The following is a 20,640-nucleotide window of genomic DNA, read 5'->3' as shown; positions in this document are numbered from 1 at the left end:
TACCAAGATATGTTTCCAGCTACACTTGTAAGTATTTATTCATGCAACTCCCTGTGATGGGGTTAAGATGGCCAGGTAGGCCTATTAACTCCACAGGCTGCACCTGGAGGGAGAGCCAGGGAGCAGGAACTGATTGCAAGCAGGCTCAGCTGTGCAGGAACAGGTGGAGCCTATAAAGCTAGGAAGCTGGCAACCAGCCAATGGCTGCTGCGGAAAAGGCAGTTGCTCCTTGGGAGGAGGGTTTGGAGCTGGTACACCAGAGCAAGGAAGGGAACCAGGAGTTGTAGAAAGCAGTCCAGGGAAGGAATAGTGATGGCTGAGAGAAGAAAGCCCAGAACTGCTGGGTGCGGGGTCCTCGGATTGGAACTCAGAGTAATGGGTGGGCCTGGGTTTGCCTGTCTGCCACTGAGGGCATGGTATGTAGACCAACTGGGCAGTGAATTAGAAGAATGCCTGGGTCATTGTGGGAGTCATGGAGAATTTGAAGGACTTATATCCTGGAAGGGGGAAAATGCTGATTGACCTAGCTGGAGAGCTGGGTCATGTAGAAGACACTGGTTCCTGGGACAAGAGAGGAGCTGTAGATCTGTGACAGCATGTGACCATGGAAAGGCATGTTCACCTGGAGAGCTAATCCCCGGAGTGACCAGGAGGAGGTGCCAGACAAGAGGTGAGTGGTGCACCCAGGAAAACTCCCATTAGTTTTAATAGGAGTTGTATGACTAAATCCAGTATGTGTACAGATTAAAAAAAATGCCTGTATGTATGCATTCAACACCCCTAGACACTCTCAGGTTTAATTTCTTGTCATCTGAATGCATTACAAACTCTTCATTTTTTTTAACCTGCAGTTAGGGTGCAATGCTACTAATGTGCTTACGCCAAATCCCAACTTCCGTGGGGATTGGACTGAGATCTCTATCCTTAATCAGGCAAGACTCCAGTTGAAGTCCATACTCTTTTGACTAACACAGGACTAAGTAAGACCAAATAGATGTAGAAAGAGATTTAAAGGTGCCCTTCATTAATAATGCCTGGAAGATCATACTCTTTCAAATACAACTGAAATGGATTCATACGTTATCCTTTTGATTTTTCAGAAGTTTAGAAATAGCATTGTCCCACTCAGAAGAAGTAATTTTAATAAACAAATGTGGTATGAAGTTGTTCAGGGACAACGTTTTTTCTTTCTGGAATAAAATCCGCTTGAAAGGAAGACCCTTTACCCAGGAACAAAACCACCAAAAATATGGTGCATGTGCAGTATTTCCTGGTGTCCCTCTGAGATTTTTGTGATGATATTAAAACAATAGGTTTCCACTTCAAATCCACCTTCTGTAAATTCTTGCAGCAAAATCTTAATGTCACAGTCAACACGCTGACTTCATTGTTGGCTCAAATAGGAGGTGAGAGTGGGATGTGAAGGGAATCATTTGACCCAACATGTGTCCTGCTAAGCACATATATTGTCCAGTAGTGAGAGAGAGCTCAAGGAATCTCCCCCCTTGCATAGTGGCAGTCCTTGTACTCAGCTAGCAAAAGGACACAGCAAGGTTAATGTGAGAGTAATACATAGCCACCACAAAATGTGAGGGAATCCCTGAGGACGTGGCTTCACACCTCACCGTTTGGGCAGCAGAACTGAGAGAGGAGGACAGCCTGCATGCTGTAAAGGGTGCTTTATTAAATATAAAAAGTAGGGTTTAAGTGGTTCCAAGTACTAACAGACAGAACAAAGTAAATTACCAAGCAAAATAAAACACAAACATGCAAGTCTAAGCCTAATACAGTAGGAAACTAAATGCAGGTAAATCTTCCCCCTCAGAGATGATGTCAGGCTGGCACACATACTCTCTTGAGCTCCTGGAGGCATTGGGCTCTTGCCTGAGCTACTGGTGAGATACCAGTGTTGTGGGTTCATTGGCAGCTCCTCCCTTTACCTTCATCCAATCAGACTCATCCATCTTTTTTGTCATGGTTTTCATCATTTTAACTGCATGGGTGGTTATTTTTAATTAGAGACCACGAACAGCAGTCATCCATGAAAACACACAGATAGCAATCAACAAGATTAAAATTAGGTACATTAATTGCCATTTTGGCAGTTTCCCCAGTCACCTTAATGTGAAGCTGCAGTGCTATGTTTTTCCACTATGTGGTGCTGTGTGAGGCTATAAATCTGCTCCATTCCTGTGGTGCCTCACATGATCTATATACATGGAGTCCATCAATAAAACAGCTGTAGGCTCATCTAGAGGAAACCCAGTACAGTTTCTAAAAAATAAATAAATAAAAAAATACTTCCCTGAGGTAAGTGTGCCTAGATCTCTTCATCCCTTTATCCTGTAATGAAGTCTGTGCTGGTTGGTCCCTGCACCTGTATGGATTGGAGTTCAGGGCTGGCTTTAGGCTTTATAATATGATAAGAGAAAACCAGCTCTGCATTTATATCCTTCTGAGCCTTTCCCTCCTTAAAGGTTTCAAGGGAAGGTTTTAATACAGTGAGGATACTTCTTTTGGATTAGCTGTTTTGCTAGCCCTTCGTTTTTGGGCTTTCGCAGCTTCTGCGGTAAATTGCTCCTTCACATATAGTCAAAGCCACAAAGATATTTAGTTGCCCAAGTTCCCTTTTTAGGCACCACTGAGATCCACACCCCAGTGCATAAGTTTGTTTTCCTCTGGGCATGTGTACTGAAGCCTCCTTCTAGGCAGCCAGGTGCCTATCTCCTGGAGGAGGGGATATTTGAACTGGGGGTCTCCCTCAGTATCCTATCTACTAGACTAAAGGTTATGGGGGAGCTCCTCTTCCTCCTCTGGCTGTTTTTTTGGGGGGTTCACATGCAGCTTAGGTGGCTGAGTAGCTCTGTGGATCACTAGCAAAGCTAGCCACCTCTGTGCAACCTGGGCTTAGGTGCCCATCTTTGAGAGGGGATGGGGGTTAGCATCTTCCATTGTTTAGCTTAGGAAGCTCCCCATCTAGCATGCTGGCTTTCTGGCTGTCAATGTAAGACACCTATCTGTCTCCATTATTGTATAGGCTCCTCACGCAGGCTTTGTGGATCACTGTTGTTCATGTCACTTTTCTAGGCACCTTAAAGTTAGTTGTTGCAACACTGATTGTCACAATGCCTAAGCCCCTTCATGGTCCACCCTTATGGTTGGCCACTGAGAAGTACTAGGGATGCATGGGGGAGGAGACTGTGATTAATACTTTGTCAATAAAAGTTTCCCAAAATGCTGCAAGCTTCCAGGAAACTCCTGTGTCCTTTTCATAGATGCATGGCCTTCCATAGCATCCTCGTGGAGGAGGAAAGGATACTGATGCAATAGATTTGGAATATGTTCCCTATGGGGTTCAGAGCCTGGAAATGACTGTCCGCAAAACACGAGGGCAGATCTGCCTGTATGATGATGTGGGGATATTTTCAAATTGACTTTGTCATTGACACATTGGAAATGGCTCTCGTTCACTCTGTCCTTGTTATATCCCTCTTCGTTATGCTGCACCCCAGGTGTGTTGCATCTTCTATAGATAGGCAAAGAGGGGATTATTCTTTCATAGTCTGCAGGAGCTAAAGCTAAGTTTGAGAGTTTTCATGAACTGGATTTGACCTCTGCAGCAAATGAGCTGTAGAAGTCATTGAAGCTCCCAAGCCCAGGAATACAGAAAACATATTTTCCTAATCTAGAAGCCTTCAACAATTGTTACTGTAAGGGCAAAAAGACCTTCAGCATCAGCACTACTCCATCTTGGCTTTTATTATGTCTTAATAGTTTTAGATGAACGGAGACACATTCGTCACACACAGCTTTATTATTCTCTCCCTGTGTGTAATTATAGTGGGAAATATTGGATAAAGAAAAAAGCATTTAGAAAATTTGCATGTGAGCATCAGCTGAGAATGCCACCGGTGAGTTAATTACTGTGGCAGGGGTTGGCAGGGCTGGCTCACTGCCATGAAGCATAACTCACATGTATGTGCCCGGAAAACATCTGTGCAACAATGGGCAGTGGAGGCCAGGAGGGTGCGAAGAGTATATTTTGTGCCACGGGATGCATTTTCATTATATCTGCATCTTCCTGACTCCAGCCATGCCACGTGGGCACCTGTCTATGATCATGACAGGTTCCTGACTGCCTCTTTTCTCCCCATAAATGCGCTTCAGGCTTTACTGACTGAGCTCTCCTTCCAGCAACTCCACAAGGCAGTATGTGCTAGCTGGGATATTGACATGAACTGAATGATTTTTCTGTTCATTTTTGAGACTGGTCAGTTACTTTGTTCCAAAATTTCTACATTGAATGACATAGTAGAGGTATGGCAAGGCCCTGACACCATATATATCATGGAATGGAGAGTCAAGCTGTCAGGGATCTCTTACTGGCTCTGTCCCAGGCTGGCTGTGTTGTGTTGGTGAAATCACTTAAAGGACAGATTGTGATGTCCCCACATGTTGGACATGGAGTTACCTGCTCAGCTCGCCTTATGCCCCTGCATGGGGGCTGTCCGGAGCAGAATCTCTGTTCTCCCCTTGCATCCTCTGGAAGGTGAAGTAGGAAACAGGCTGTGGAGAGCCAGGCCATAGTTTTATTCCCCTCTCAGTACCTGTACAACAGAACTGGATGGACACGGAAGGGGTGGAGTGAGATGATGTGTTAGCTGTTTGTTTAAAATAGTGTCTGAGAGACAAGTAGAGAGTGGACTACTTTAATGATCCAAGTTTTACAGCAAACTGGTGAAGTAGGTAAGCATTGTTATCTCCATAGGGAAACTGAGGCACAGTTTAAAGGCTAAGGTATAGTTTTGTAGCCTTATCCATACTTTAACTAATTGCCCACCACAAGTTGAACATTTACACCTACTTTAATCAGAGTTCAGTCCCCAAGATCCACTACAATAGAGAGGTTACAAATAGAAGGGAGACCTCCTAGTGTACCACAGACTACATTGTTCTCTTTCTATAATAATTAGTCTTATTTGCCAACCAAACAATGCACACACTGCAGTCCGGTAAAGGAGAGCGCGACTAATACAGAATGCATACTATTTGCATTACTCACACTATGCCTTGTGCAATAATCCAAAGTTAATCTTCCTCCTCCTCCTCATCATCCACCACCACCAGTTGTCATCCTGGTGTCTTCCTCCTCCCAAGGTATGCAGGCTGAGATATAGCTTTTATAATGTGTTCCACTGATGTCCACTGGAGCTCATTTCATGCCTTTTCTTTATTTGAACTTCCATACCCCACCACTTTTGGGATGCCCCATTTTCCATAGGCTAACTTGTTTAGTTCCTTATACTGATTCATATTTTTATCACCTTATCACCATAGTTGCAAGTGGCTATTTTAAAGAAGCCTCTAACATTTCACCCCACCTATTGCTGGTCGTCATGGATAATAGTGCCTACTGGTCTCCTGTAGGCACCATTATCTAAACTCGGCAGTTATTTTCAAAACATCAGCATATCACAAACATACATACAAACTCAGCAAGCTTGTGATCAATGTAATTTACCTGTATAATATAGCTCACATTCCTAAGCCCTAATTTGGCTAAAATAAATATTTTACAGGCCTGAGGCCTGTAGGCCCTGGGTTACAACATTAATTAATAGTAAATTTCATCTCTACATCCTAAATATATCTGATACCTTTTATCTTTGGCTACAGCTCAAACGTTACCCTAGGCAACATCAAGTGCACTGATTCCCTCTGCTCCTGTCCTACCTCCAATCTCACAAACTGTCTCCCTGAAGAATTTCTGCTTAAACTTCCCCAGTGTGGTGGTGGGAGACAGAGCATCTGATGCTTGTTCTGTGGTAGAAGAAAGTGGGTTTTTCTATGACTCTACCATTGTAACGTGACAGAGGGAATGCCCTGCATCCTCTTCAATGATGGCACAGAAAGCATGGCAGTATGTGTTGCCTAGCAGGTCTTGCAAGGTTTTCTGAGTCAGGAGAATGCATCCTGAGGACATTAGCTGCAACCCCTCTGCTCCCATCTGTCCCCACTGATGTTGCCCAGGGCACAACCTAGCCCTCAATTTCTCTGTGAAGATAATACTTACTGCTTCATTTGTGTATTAAGGCCCAGTTCCTTAATGTTTGCAAAAAGGATTGTGCTACATAAGACCAAGTATTAGCATTTATTATTGTGAAGCAGGGATCAGTCTTGGTTAGCCTGTAGCCTTAGTTCTGGTAACTCCCTGGTAACCACAGTCCCTCCACTACTTATTCACTACCTTGATAATTGCCATAATTATGCCACCCCAGCATCTGAATAACTATCTGTGCTGTTGTAGGCAGCTGGCACAAATCCACCATATAGCCAAATTCAACAATCCAGTTCTATGCATTTTAGCAAAGTCAACTGCCTCTGAGCCTCCCTTTCCTGGCAAGCACATCTACAACTGCTTCAAGGAAAAACTACTGCATCTCGATGATGGGCAAAGGTGTGCATTTTTTTTCTTCTACAAGGACGATGGCTGGGATGCTGCTGTTTGTGGCAGGGGTGATGGGACAGATGAGGGTTTTTTTCTAAAAATATACCTAACAAGAATACTTTGAGTTCCATGAAATTGTACAAAAACAAAATTATAGTTTGATATATTGTTCTTTGTAACAGGTTTCTAATACAAATTCTAGGTATTTACATATAAACAAAAGGCAATAGCTGTTAATATCCAGGCAGGCAAATGGTGAAATATTTAGTCCCTTGCAGGAGTCTAAATGGCTAATGAATGATCAGGCTTTTCTAACAAGCAGCCTAATTTGACTCTCAATGATTTAACAAAAGTGTTTTTGGTTCAGGAGAGAGCAGGACTAAACTCTTAATTTCTGTGGTGGGAAAAACACCTCATCAGCCCCACGCTGTGGCATTTAGTCTCAGAAAGGGGAACGATGCAAAATGAGGAGGTTAGTTAAACAAATTAAAAGGTACAGTGACTAGAGTTTCAGAGTAGCAGCCGTGTTAGTCTGTATTCGCAAAAAGAAAAGGAGTACTTGTGGCACCTTAGAGACTAACAAATTTATCTGAGCATAAGCTTTCGTGAGCCACAGCTCACTTCATCGGATGCACTGCACTGATGCACCGATGAAGTGAGCTGTAGCTCACGAAAGCTTATGCTCAGATAAATTTGTTAGTCTCTAAGGTGCCACAAGTACTCCCTTTCTTTTAGTGACTAGAGTGAAATCCCTGCAAGCTGCATGGACACTTTTCAAAGACACCATAATAGAGGCTCAACTTAAACGTATAACCCAAATTAAAAAACACAGTAAAAGAACTAAAAAAGATCCACTGTGGCTTAACAACCATGTAAAAGAAGCAGTGTGAGATAAAAAGGCATCTTTTAAAAAGTGGAAGTCAAATCCTAGTGAGGTAAATAGAAAGGAGCATAAACACTGCCACATTAAATGTAAACATGTAATAAGAAAAGCCCCAAAAGAGTTTGAAGAATAGCTAGCCAAAAACTCAAAAGGTAATAACAAAATGTTTAAGTACATCAGAAGCAGGAAGCCTGCTAAACAACCCGTTGGGCCCCTGGGTGATCGAGATACAAAAGGAGCATTTAAAGATGATAAAGTCATCGCAGAGAAAATAATTGAATTATTTGCTTCAATCTTCATGGCTGAGGATGTTCGGGAGATTCCCAAACCTGAGCCGTCTTTTGTAGGTGACAAATCTAAGGGATTATCACAGATTGAAGTGTCACTAGAGGAGGTTTTGGAATTAATTGAGAAACTTAACAGTAACAAGTCACCGGGACCAGATGGCATTCACCCAAGAGTTCTGAAAGAACTCAGATGTGAAATTGCAGAACTATTAACTATGGTTTGTAATCTGTCCTTTAAATCAGCTACTGTATCCAATAACTGGAAGATAGCTAATGTAACGCCAATATTTATGAAGGGCTCTAGAGGTGATCCTGGCAATTACAGATTGGTAAGTCTAACGTCAGTACTGGGCAAATTAGCTGAAACAATAGTAAAGAATAAAATTGTCAGACACATAGAAGAACATAAATTGTTGCGCAAAATCAACATGGTTTCTGGAAAGGGAGATCATGTCTTACTAATCTATTAGAGTTCTTTGAGGGGGTCAACAAACATGTGGACTAGGGGGATCCAGTAGACATAGTGTACTTAAATTTCCAGAAAGCCTTTGAAAAGGTCCCTCACCAAAGGCTCTTACATAAATTAAGTTGTCATGGGATAAGAGGGAAGTTCCTTTCATGGGCTGAGGACTGGTTAAAAGACAGGGAACAAAGGGTAGAAATAAATGGTCAATTTTCAGAAGGGAGAGGGGTAACTAGCGGTGTTCCCCAAGGGTCAGTCCTAGGACCAGTCCTATTCAACTTATTCATAAATGATCTGGAGAAAGGGGTAAACAGTGAGGTGGCAACGTTTGCAGATGATACTAAACTGCTCAAGATAGGTAAGACCAAAGCAGACTGTGAAGAACTTCAAAAAGATCTTACAAAACTAAGCGTTTAGGCAGCAAAATGGCAAATGAAATGTAATGTGGATAAATGTAAAATAATGCACATTGTGAAAAAATAACCCCAATTATACATACAATATGATGGGGACTAATTTAGCTACAACTAATGAGGAGAAAGATCTTGGAGTCATTGTGGATAGTTCTCTGAAGACGTCCACGCAGTGTGCAGCGGCAGTCAAAAAAGCAAATGGGATGTTAGGAATCATTCTCTATCCTTTTTTTAAATAAGACTGAATACCTTATTGCCCTTGTATAAATCCATGGTACATCCACATCTTGAATACTGTGTACAGATGTGGTCCCCTCATCTCAAAAAAGATATACTGGCATTGGAAAAGGTTCAGAAAAGGGGCAACTAAAATGATTAGGGGTTTGGAATGGGTCCCATATGAGGAGAGATTAAAGAGGCTAGGACTTTTCAGCTTGGAAAAGAGGAGACTAAGGGGGGATATGATAGAGGTATATAAAAACATGAGTGGTGTGGAGACAGTGAATAAGGAAAAGTTATTTACTTGTTCCCATAATATAAGAAGTAGGGGCCATCAAATTAAATTAATGGGCAGCAGGTTTAAAACAAATAAAAGGAAGTTCTTCACTCAGCGCACAGTCAACCTGTGGAACTCCTTATCTGAGGAGGTTGTGAAGGCTAGGATTATAACAGGGTTTAAAAGAGAACTGGATAAATTCATGGAGGTTAAGTCCATTAATGGCTATTCGCCAGGATGGGTAAGGAATGGTGTCCCTAGCCTCTGTTTGTCAGAGGGTGGAGATAGATAGCAGGAGAGAGATCACTGATCATTACCTGTTAGGTTCACTCCCTCTGGGGCACCTGGTATTGGCCGCTGTCGGTAGACAGGATACTGGGCTGGACAGACCTTTGGTCTGACCCAGTATGGCCACTCTTATGCTCTTATGTTCTGTCAGGAAACTATTTAGTTGTTCTCTGGTGTATGTCATATAATGGAAACCTGCCCGTGGGGTGAAGAGAGAGGGTCATTAGCAGTTGTTTTCTGAAAATACTGGCATTCCATCAATTGATTCAGTCACAAAAATGTGCATAAATTACAAGTGACAAAAGGTGCAACAATGATTTGTACTTAGGCAAGCGTAACATTCATACAGGCTGCCAGATGCGGCCTACAAGTGTGCCTGTGGGGTAACTCTGCAGAAGTGGGGCCTTCTGGATGTCTACTGGGGTGGGGCAGCTTTGAAATCCAATTTGTCCTTTACAGAAGTCCTGCCTGTGGAAAATGAGTGGGAGAAGCACTGAGACAGTGGGTCTTCAGGCCTGCTTGGTTCCATGTAGAGTTGGGCAAGAAAGGGGTTTGCCAACTTGTGAATTTTTTTATTAGATTTCACCATTTTCTTGTTCTGCAGCTGGACACAACTAAGACCTTTCAAAGTTTTGATTTTGGCCAAAAAAAGATACCCACCTCGAGAATAGCTAGGTGGGTAGGGCACACACATAAGAGATGGGAGACTGAATTTCAACTCCTTGCTCTTCCTGATTTGAAGCAAGCTTCCTGACTTGAACCCAGATCTGCCTATCCTAGATGAGTCCTCTAACCACCAGGCTATTGTGAGCTGGGGCTCTCTCAGCCTCTGCTTTGCATCAGTAATAATTAATTGGAAGAGAGACTGGAACTTAGGTCTTCCATATCCTAGGAGAATCCCAGAACCACAGGACTATGGAGTTAGACTCTACCTGCCCTAATGAATACTTAATTATTATGCAAAGCGGAACCGCTCCAGCTGGAGAGCTAGAGAAAGAGAGTGAGAGACTGACCCTGACATTCCAGATGAATGCCCTAACCACTAGGTTGCCTGTCTGTCTCTCTGATTTTGACCAGAAATTCCATCATGGACCTGAGATATATTCCCAATGACTTTAATAAAAGTTGACCTGTTCCCCCAAGAAGTTTGTTTCAGCAAATTGGCATATTACAATGAAAAAACATTTGTCAGACAATTACAAATGTCCAGTTCTGTCCTGTCTTGGATTGTACCTGCCTACCTTTGGGGTGCATAGGTTGCCTTTGGGCCACTGGTAGAGGAGAGATTGCTGATCTCATTTCATTGAGCTTCTGTTCCAGGAGGATAGTCTGCTGTTGCACCAGTGGAGTGAATCTGTCTCAGATATTTCAGTTACTACCTAAGAGGCAGTTACTGAATCTCACTTGCTTGCCTTTTTACAACACCACTCAGCGATTTAATACATTCCTTATCTTATTTTACAGCCAGAATAAAGGCTGTGTTGTCCAAAATATCATCTTCTGTTGTCTTCAACAGATTGATTGTGGAGTGGACTGTTTGTCTATAGAGTATATTCTTCATGTCCCAGATTCACAATATAAAAATTTAAAAAATGTTTAAAAAATGCTGTTGTAAGCTATAAATAGCATGCTATGAGCTAAAAATAGAGCTGAGGTGGGATTGAAAGGCTTGCCTGCGGGTGCAGCTAATAACTGAATTACCCAAGAGCAGCCTGAATACAAGAGGGATGGAGTGCCAAAGTCTGAGCATTGCTGGAAGTACAGTTTCAGGGATCTGTGTTTTGTGAATCATCATGTGCATGTTTGTGACTGCACCATGAGATTGCATCTTTCTCACCAAATGTTCTCAGAATGCTAAGTTAGTGGTACCTAAATTAGATTGGTAAAAGCAGTTGACGAGGCTTGATCTTACACATGGATTTTAATACTTTATTGGGTTTGAACCTTCAAAACTGCACAGAAAAACATAGATCCAGATCACAGATGGGCCATCTTCGTATTACAGTGAAGCAAATCCCTGTCTCATTACCTCTGGGTTTGGGGGAAATAAGTGTCTAAATCCTTTGAAGTCAGTGCTGTTACACCATGGATTTACAGTGCCCTTTTATTATTTAGTGAGAGACTGCTGGAACAGACCTCAGTGGGGTTGCGCACACAACTGAGAGAAGAATTTGGCCAGCAGTAGTTCTGAACATCTTTCTTTGAACTTTATCTTGTGCTTGTTGTGATTGATGTTTAAAAATATCTATGTAGTAAGAGATGGAGAAGTGAAACACATGATTGAAGAAAGCCATTAGCAGTTTCTTTCTCTCATATGTTTATCTGGGAATATTCAAATGAACAAGTATTTAATTCAACTCTGCATTGATTAGTGTTAGGACTTGTTCATTACTGGCTTTCTTCACAGTATTCAGAAAAAAGTAAATAAAATCTTCAGTGCTTTAGTTACTCTGTTAAGGTTCAGCAAAGTTTCAAATGAGTTGTAGCAGGAAAGCCATTTACTGAAACATCAGCTGCAGAAGGAAGCTGCATCTTCATTGCCTCTCTTCTTACAAGATGAAGTGATAGATGTAACAAGAGATGACTGTCAATATGGGACAAGTATGTTGTAGAGTGAGAGAAATGTGTATCTCATTTGGAAACAAGGAAAGGAGAGCAAGGTACTGTCAAAACCTATTGGCAGAGGCACTGACCCCTGAGTTTTCTAAATGGGTTCCAGAACTAATGAAATATTGGAAAGGGGGGGAATATATATTGAGCAATAGTGCCAATCTACATTTCTAGAGTGACGATCAGGACACTAATGATGGCGATTAGTGCTAGTCTTTAATTTGCAGACTTTTGGGATCAGACTGGAATCTGAGCTCTGGGACACTCCCACCTTGCAGAGCTGTGACCGCAAGACTGCACAGCAATGAAAGAGCCCCTCAGCCTGAGCCCTGTGAACCTGAATCAGCTGGCACGGGCCAGCTGTGGGTTTGTCTTTGCTGTGTAGACATTCCCTAAGAGTCTGCATATAACCTTAGCAGGCTCCACAATTTGTCTAAAGCAGTTTTCTGACTTAGTTACTTTTTAGCATCACCAACCCACATGGTTGAGGATCCACCTAGATGCAAAGAGCACTGATCTCTTTGTTTCCTCAGTGACTGATAACTTCATGGTTCTCTCCCTTTCTTATAAGCCAGTAAATCTTTGCCATGTATTCTTTTGAAGTATACCCCAGAAGTTTGCTTCCCCGCCTATGTGTCCCAGCTTGCGGATGCCATGCTGTGGTCTTCATCCTTCTCCCAATTTGCTTTTCCTGTTGACTCAGATGCAAATGTAATTTTCAGTGTCTCTGGCTTTGGGCAGATAGGTAAATGAACATGCTTTGTGTAGGACAAATGTGGTGATTAACCTAAAACATATTTTAGGAATATAGTTCTGGCACACGTATGTCACTCTTTACACACCATCCCTATGTATACCACAATGATATTACTGACTGGTGTCTCACCAGCTTTCCTTTTTAGAGATAAATACAATGTCGGTAATGTATTTGTTATAGTAAGCATGTCACTCTTGATGGGAGTCTACAGAACTGTAGGTCCATTGGCATTGAGGGGCACTTACGGTCACAGTCACGTACGACCTAAAGAGAAATTGTCATGGTTCTTGTAGCAACAGCCACTGGAATCAGTTGATACTGACTCATGGCATGTGGCAGGGGTATGGAGAACTGGTTTAAACGAAATTGAACACAATGAAAGAGAACCAAAAAACCCTGGAATTTTCAAAAATGGTACCTGTCTTCAAAATGCCATCAATCGTTGGCTGAAAATTTGACCATCTTTATAGTTGGTTGAAAAACCTAAAATTGTTGGGTTTTTTTTTTGTTTTTTCATGATTTATTTTTTGGCAATTTCTGTCCAAGATCATAATATGGAAAACTTTGACCAGGTCTGATATTCAGCTTTTATAAACCTGACCCATAACTTTGTGACTGGGACCAATAATTAAACCTCAGTCTCATACCTGCAATCCTGTGAGTCACACCTTTATATCACTGTGTAGCACAAAATTTAATATTTGGCAAAAACAAATCAAATGAATCCCCCTAAATCCCTCAGTCCAAGAGGGGAGCTGACAGAAAAGTGAAGGAGCTGGTTGCAATGCTTCCAGATTTTCCTGCAAGCCAGGGGTATTGAAGAGAAAGCTGAAAGGGTGAAGTGCTCTACAAGGCTACTTACCTTAGGTGCAGAGGCAGTGCAGACCTACAGCACATTCCAATGGGAACACCACAGGGATTCCAGAATGCTAGACAAGGTAATTTAACAATTACTTGATGTATGCCACTTGGGTACTTTGCAAGAAATCTGATGCCATGAATACTCTAAGGGCAAGTGAATGATCAGTGTTAAAGGAAATAAAGGTTTCAGAGTAGCAGCCGGACTTGTGGCACCTTAGAGACTAACAGACAACCCCCCAACCTGAAGCAAATACTCACCAGCAACCACACAACAGAACCACTAACCCAGGAACCTATCCTTGCAACAAAGCCCGTTGCCAACTGTGTCCACATGTCTATTCAGGGGACACCATCATAGGGCCTAATCACATCAGCCACACTATCAGAGGCTCGTTCACCTGCACATCTACCAATGTGATATGTGCCAGCAATGCCCCTATGCCATGTACATTGGTCAAACTGGACAGTCTCTACGTAAAAGAATAAATAGACACATCAGACGTCAAGAATTATAACATTCAAAAACCAGTTGGAGAACACTTCAATCTCTTTGGTCACTCGATTACAGACCTAAAAGTGGCAATTCTTCAACAAAAAAACTTCAAAAACAGACTCCAATGAGAGACTGCTGAATTGGAATTTAATTTGCAAACTGGATACAATTAACTCAGGCTTGAATAAAGACTGGGAGTGGATGTATCATTACACAAAGTAAAACTATTTCCCCATGTTTATTCCCCCCCTCCCCCCGGCCACTGTTCCTCAGACATTCTTGTCAACTGCTGGAAATGGCCCACCTTGATTATCACTACAAAAGGTTCTTCCTCCCCACCCCCCGCTCTCCTGCTGGTAATAGCTCACCTTAAGTGATCACTCTCCTTACAGTGTGTATGGTAACACCCATTGTTTATGTTCTCTATGCATATAAATCTCCCCACTGTATTTTCCACTGCATGCATCCGATGAAGTGAACTGGAGCTCATGAAAGCTTATGCTCAAATAAATTTGTTAGTCTCTAAGGTGCCACAAGTCGTCCTTTTCTTTTTAAAGGAAATAAAGAGGATGATAGTTGATTGATGGAACTCAGAATTGCCATCCCCAAGCTTTCAATGCACTCTGCACCAAGCAATCCCTAATCAGAGCCTCTAAAAGCATGAGGTTTTAAAAATCAGTGTTGGGTTCTGCTTATTTGCCTTAGCCTTTAGTCGTCACATTTTTAAGCTTCCTTCCACAAATTAGGAGGGCTAGAAACCTCCCTTTATTTTTCCCAGAATGAAAGCTTATATTCTCACAGAATCATCTGACTCCAGGAGCCGGAGCTTTAAGAGTTTACTGGGGAATAAGGAAGGTATTGGAAATGACAAGAGGAAAAGAAGTAGTCCAGGATCAGCAATGTGGCTTTCTGGACAAGGGTTATGACAGGATGGGGACAGCAAGAGAGGCTGAGTCAGCCGGGGAAAGCTGGGCCTCGGATACTGAGGAAGCGTAGTGAGTGGGAGACAGAAGTTGTGAACTGCAGTGAGGAGGGAAGGGACAAGGCAGATAATGAGGCTATGCTATGAGGCAGAGGAAGACAGAACATAGAGGTAGGTGGGAAGTGTCTGTGAATGTAGATGTGGGTTAATCGGGGGCATATGTTGCCAGAAGTGAGGAAGAAGAAAGGGATGGAGGTGAAATGGGAAATAGATTCAGGAAAGGAGCTGCTGTTGAGCTGGTTGAGAGAACAGAAGGGAGCGTTTCTAGCTGAAACATACCTGCAAAACATTAGTCAAATATGATGCATTTTAAAATCGGAACTTGAAAGCTAGTTTTGGGAACATATTTCAAAAACTCCCATAAATATATCACAATGATATACAGAGACATATAAAAGGAAATATATTATTGGACATTGCTTTGAGAATATATAGTAAATATGCTTTTAGTTAGAATATATTTCCTTAGTTTCTTAGTGCACATAATTCTCTCACTGCAATAGAGTAAAACTTTTGTTTTACAGCATGTCAGGCACTAGATGGACGGTAGGTGGTACTTTTTCAGTCTGGCCTTGAAATAAAGAGAGGGTCATTTAATATTGGCTTACATTTTCAAACTGTCCTTAAAAATTATGGTCCCTCTTCCTCTTCTACACATACGCTATTTTCACTTAACTTTCATTCCATTCAAGACCTCCTCTCCCCCCAAATAAACACACTGCTCCTCAGGGCATGCATTTAGCCATTTGGTCTTCTGGAAGATTGGCTAGTTCCTTATTTCTTTGGAACAAATATGTTGCAAGGAAATAGAATGGAAGTGAGTACATGTTGGTCTTTTTTTTTTAAATAATGCATATCCAAGTGAAACACATCTGAAGACCAGATTAATCATTTGTATCTGCCAATGTCTCAGTTCATTGTACATGAAGAGAAGATACATAATATGAAATAAACCTCTCTGTACAAAAAATATTTTATTTTTTGAGTTAGATCTTGCGAAGTGTTGAGCACTCTCACCTTCCCAGCAAGATACTTAATGTAAGCGGGGGAATAGTTCTCTTGTGGGGAACTTTCCTGGCTTCTGCACTACCCCGGTGAAGTGGGCTAGCGAAAGGATCGGAGTCCTCGCTCCCACTTCCTTTACCCAGTGGCTTCCCTGCCCTTGAGGACTCCCCTTCCGCTCTCCTGTCTGGCAGAGTCCTTGTAACCCCAACAAGGCTGTGCCCAGGATTTCTGGGGGGCTCGACCCCCAACCTTGCTGTGGTCACCTAGGACAGGGGCTAGGGTGTCCCCACTCCTGGGTACTCTCTCTGCACTGGGCACTTCTCTGGCGCACTGACTATTACATACAAGTTAAAGCAAATGCAAGTTATTTAATCAACAATTAATTTTAAAAAGAATAAGGAAAAATGGGAAAGGTTAAAGGAAACACATCAACTTGCTCTGTGGCAGGGAACATCACAAACAGTGTCTCTGGAATGTCAGGGCAGTTCACAGTCTGTTCCTTGTAAGTCCCAGGCCTTCTTCTCAGGCCCTGGCTATGGTACAGGGATGCTGTGGGTTGGACACTTGCTCTGGTGGTGGCCAAACGCTCTCAGGCTCGAAGTGGTAGAACACTTCTTCCCAGTGTTGCCCCCACCCTGTCGGGGTTATGATCCAAGCCTGGCCTGCAGAGCCTCTTGGCTGAGGCGTCTCCCTGTGCTGGGCCCGCTGCCCGGGTCCCTCTCGCTCTCCCCAGCTGCTCACTGCACCCAGCTCCGTATTGCTCAGCCCCATCTCCACCACACTGTCTCTGCACTGCTGCTGCTCTGCCTCCAGCTCCCTGGGCTGCTTCTTTGGCCCCTCTGCCTCTGGTTGCTACAGGTCTGCTCTGCAGGCTGCTTCTGTGCCTCTGCTCCCAGCACTGACCTGCTTCCTGGGCTGCTTTTCTGGTCCCTCTGGCTCTGGTTGCTGCAGCTCTACTCCCAGGGCAAGTCTGCTCTCTCTGGCCTGTGCCTCTGGCTTTGGGGCTGCAGCTCAGCTCAGGCCCCTGCTTTCTCCTTAGCTCAGACCCACTCTGTCTGACCCAGGCAAATCCAGCTCACACGGAGGATGGGACCTCCCTGGCCTCCTGACTCCCTGATTAGCCTGCTTGCCCTGTCATTTGGGCTGACCTGGAGCATTGGGCTCTCCCCATTGTTCCTGGGGGCTGTCAGTCTCAGGGTCCTGATTCCCCATCGACCCTTCCCCTTTTTAGTACTGGGAGCTAGCAACTAAAACACCCCCACTGAATGTTAGTAAGGGGGCAACAGTCCCCTTACATTAAGCATCGGCTTAACTACAAGCACAAGTCATTCTATTGACTGGAATGCAGCTGCGCAGGTGTTTAAAGTTAAAAGTTTTGCAGATTGCTCAGCACCTTGCAGGATCAACCCCTAAATGCATAAATGTGTGACATTGTTAAGCCAGGATAGCTCTGGCATGTGCCTGGGCTGCCTTAAACGTAAGTCAGACCAGCTATGCTGTGTGTGTGCGCCTGCATACGTTGAGTCTGGCTGACTACTGAGTTTGGGCTGGCTAGCTATGTTTCCTAATAATTCCACACGATTGTAGCTAACAATATTGGGTCAGAATGGTTCACAGAGAGGCAGATTCAGATTATTTATTACAGTGCAGATAAGTCTTTTCTGTCTAGGTTTACTACTTTTTTTCTAATGTCGCATCAGATATGTTAGAAACTGCAGAATGCTATTGGAAATAGGGAAGGCATTGATCCTTTATGACTAAGAACCACAATAGTACTTATGTACTGTATGGTAACACCCATTGTTTCATGTTCTCTGTGTATATAAAATCTCCCCACTGTATTTTCCACTGTATGCATCCGATGAAGTGAGCTGTAGCTCACGAAAGCTTATGCTCAAATAAATTTGTTAGTCTCTAAGATGCCACAAGTACTCCTTTTCTTTTTGCGGATACAGACTAACACGGCTGCTACTCTGTAACCTACTTATGTATTGTAAGTGATGTTTTAATACCAAGATACTGTTCTGTGTATGTAGATATAATATATATTATACATTTTAATACAGGTGTGATTTTTTTTATTTTCCTACAGTGCATATTGTAAACATGTACTTTTGATATACCTTAAAAGGCATCCAGTAAAAATGAGATTTTTCCATGCTTCATTTCTTTGAGGTTGGTTATCCTCTGCCTGTCATTGGGCTGATGGCATAAACAGAAAACCTAGGTAAGCTAAATCGCCTCATTCAGAGAATCACTGCCAAGTGTAAATTCTCCCGATAAAGTTAGCAAGCTTCAAATTATGAAACAATTAGTGAGTGATAGTCACTGGGGAATTGGAGAGCTGTAAAGAGAAAATGTTTATAATCAATACATTTGTATTGACTTTAGCGAGCTTTGGATCAAGCCACAAACAGCTTCCTCTTTGCTTTTTTAATCTTTTGTAAACTGAATGATCACTGCTTTATTGTTCTTCTTTGAACTTCAGCACAAGCTTCTCCATAACATCTGAGCTGCAATAACTTTAGTGTCAAGCAATGTTATCCTCCAATTCTTCCAAATATTGACAAAAGTGACAGTTTTTTTAATAATCTTGTACCAGGTTTAAAGGCTAATTATTTGCACATTAAACACACAAACACTTGCATGCTTATGTTATTTAACAGATACTGTAAGTTCTTTGTGAAAAAGCTAATTACAGTCTAATAAAGTAGTGGAGTACATATGAACATCCATATCAAATTCTTTTGATGAAATACTTTTAGATGCTTTTATGAGTTTTCCATATGACTTAAAGCATGGTTTATTTCTAGAGTTTGTAACTTAACAATTTGACTTTAGTTAGTATGTCACGTAGAAGTAGACAAACATTTTATTATGATACATGTAAATGTAAATCTTCTGCCCTGAATACAAGTAAAAGGTGTTTTCATAAAACCAGTTTTCACTGTACATCAGATTTAATGTGCCAAGGATGATGTATTATTAGCATGCTGTGTCCTTGGCCTGCAATTTCCTCTTCCTACCAGTCCTGCTTAGTGAATTGTGGACTCTGTGCTTTAAAGAAAATAGAATCCATTTGGCTTGGTGTAAGATCTGAAAATATTCAGGCCATAAGAGTTGTTATTTTATCTGAAAACTAAGGTTTTCAAATGGACTTCATATTTCTGTCATGTGCTGCCCCATGTAGGACAGCACAAGTCAGCTACCTCCCCCCCCCCCTTTTTTTTTTTCTCAGTTGCGCTGTCGGAGCTTGGGGCAGCAAACAACCCAGAGCTGGTCCTAATTGGAATGTGGGCCATTTGCTGAACAATGCCGTTTTCGGTACCCAAATGTTAGAGAATGTAAACTGCTATTCATTTTGCCTTGATATTTAACACCATTTGAACAATCAAAACAATATTATTGTTTCAACAGCTACATGCCATTTCAGTGAGTCTGATTTACATGTGTGGCTTACTATATCATTTAGACTTACACAAATGCTAAATATGAATCCCCATCCATATACTCTTGGTGGCCTTGTCATAACTCAAAAATACAATACAAGAACATCTTCAGCATGTAGCAGTACAAATCATATAACCAGCAAGTCAGGCAACTTGAAAAGCTAGTATACCTGTGCAACATGATGGGGGCAGAGCAGAAATATCTGAGAACTTCCCCAATGCAGGGTTGATGAAAGGACCTGGATTCTATGAGGCAGAGGACTAGGCAGAATGATCGTGCTGAGACACCAGCATCCATTGTTAGCTTGTCCCAGCCCTAGTGGCCACTTTCATTCTGACTCCTCTCATGATTGACCTCCACGCTGGCTGGCCCAAGCTGAGCATCCTGCTGTATGCTCCCTTAATTCCAGCTGCAATTTTTGGAAAATTTCTCTAAACTAGACTCTTCTGAATGAGAACTTTGGCCTGTAAAAGTGAGAAGTGAAGCAGAGTGAAAATTTGTGACCTGAGGGTGAGGTTGCATGGAATCTCAACATGTGACAGAAGAAATGATACTGGCATGCCCCCTCTCCCACCTACTTGTTTTCAAGATTTTCTCTTCAAGACAAGTGGGTGGGGAAATATTCAGATATGGTATGATGCTTCCTTGCCCACATCTTCAGTGCACATAATATATTCCAGTATCAAGAGATGTCAGCTATGGTAGGGTTTAATTCACGTGTTTGTTTCTTAAATTTGTACTTTTTTGATGGACTGTCAACACTTTAAATATTTCAATTGAAAAATGCAAAGAACCTGAAAAATCACAATTTTAACTAAAAATGTCATCAAACTCAAAATTCAGGAAATTTTTTGACCAATTCTACGTCTGAGTCTCCAACTACTGTTTGTGGACACTAAAGATATCAAGGCATGTTCCAGTGTCTGTCAGTGGTCTACCAGTGCTGCTTGTGGTGTATCATACCAATTTTGTTCTGTTCTCCACCCAAGAAATGGTGACATTTCACTGTGGTTGTGTGTGTGTATATAGTGTAGTTAAGTGTTTTGATGCTATTGTATAATCCCAAGCATGTCTCATGTGGATGTTGTAAACTGGATTGTAATTGGCAATTGAGAGTTCTCTTCATAAGATGAATGACCTAATTTAGTGCTATGTCTTAGTCATTATTACATAATACTAATATGGTATAGAGACCAAGGAATGG

The 20,640-nt window shown here is 42.2% G+C and overlaps 1 long non-coding RNA gene across 1 annotated transcript in view; it reads left to right on the top strand.

Annotated features, from left to right (window-relative positions):
* Window positions 1-220: 220 nt before the first annotated feature.
* The window catches only part of LOC122461761, a 67,791-nt gene continuing 47,371 nt past the window's right edge, over window positions 221-20,640 (top strand). The window contains exons 1-2 of the long non-coding RNA XR_006283924.1: window positions 221-670; window positions 18,162-18,213. This is a non-coding gene — a long non-coding RNA (uncharacterized LOC122461761). The remainder of the gene's footprint in view (window positions 671-18,161; window positions 18,214-20,640) is intronic.

This window comes from Chelonia mydas, chromosome 9 (assembly GCF_015237465.2).
Source record: "Chelonia mydas isolate rCheMyd1 chromosome 9, rCheMyd1.pri.v2, whole genome shotgun sequence".
Classification (NCBI taxonomy): Eukaryota; Metazoa; Chordata; order Testudines; family Cheloniidae; genus Chelonia; species Chelonia mydas.
This window is presented reverse-complemented; position numbering and strand designations above follow the sequence as displayed.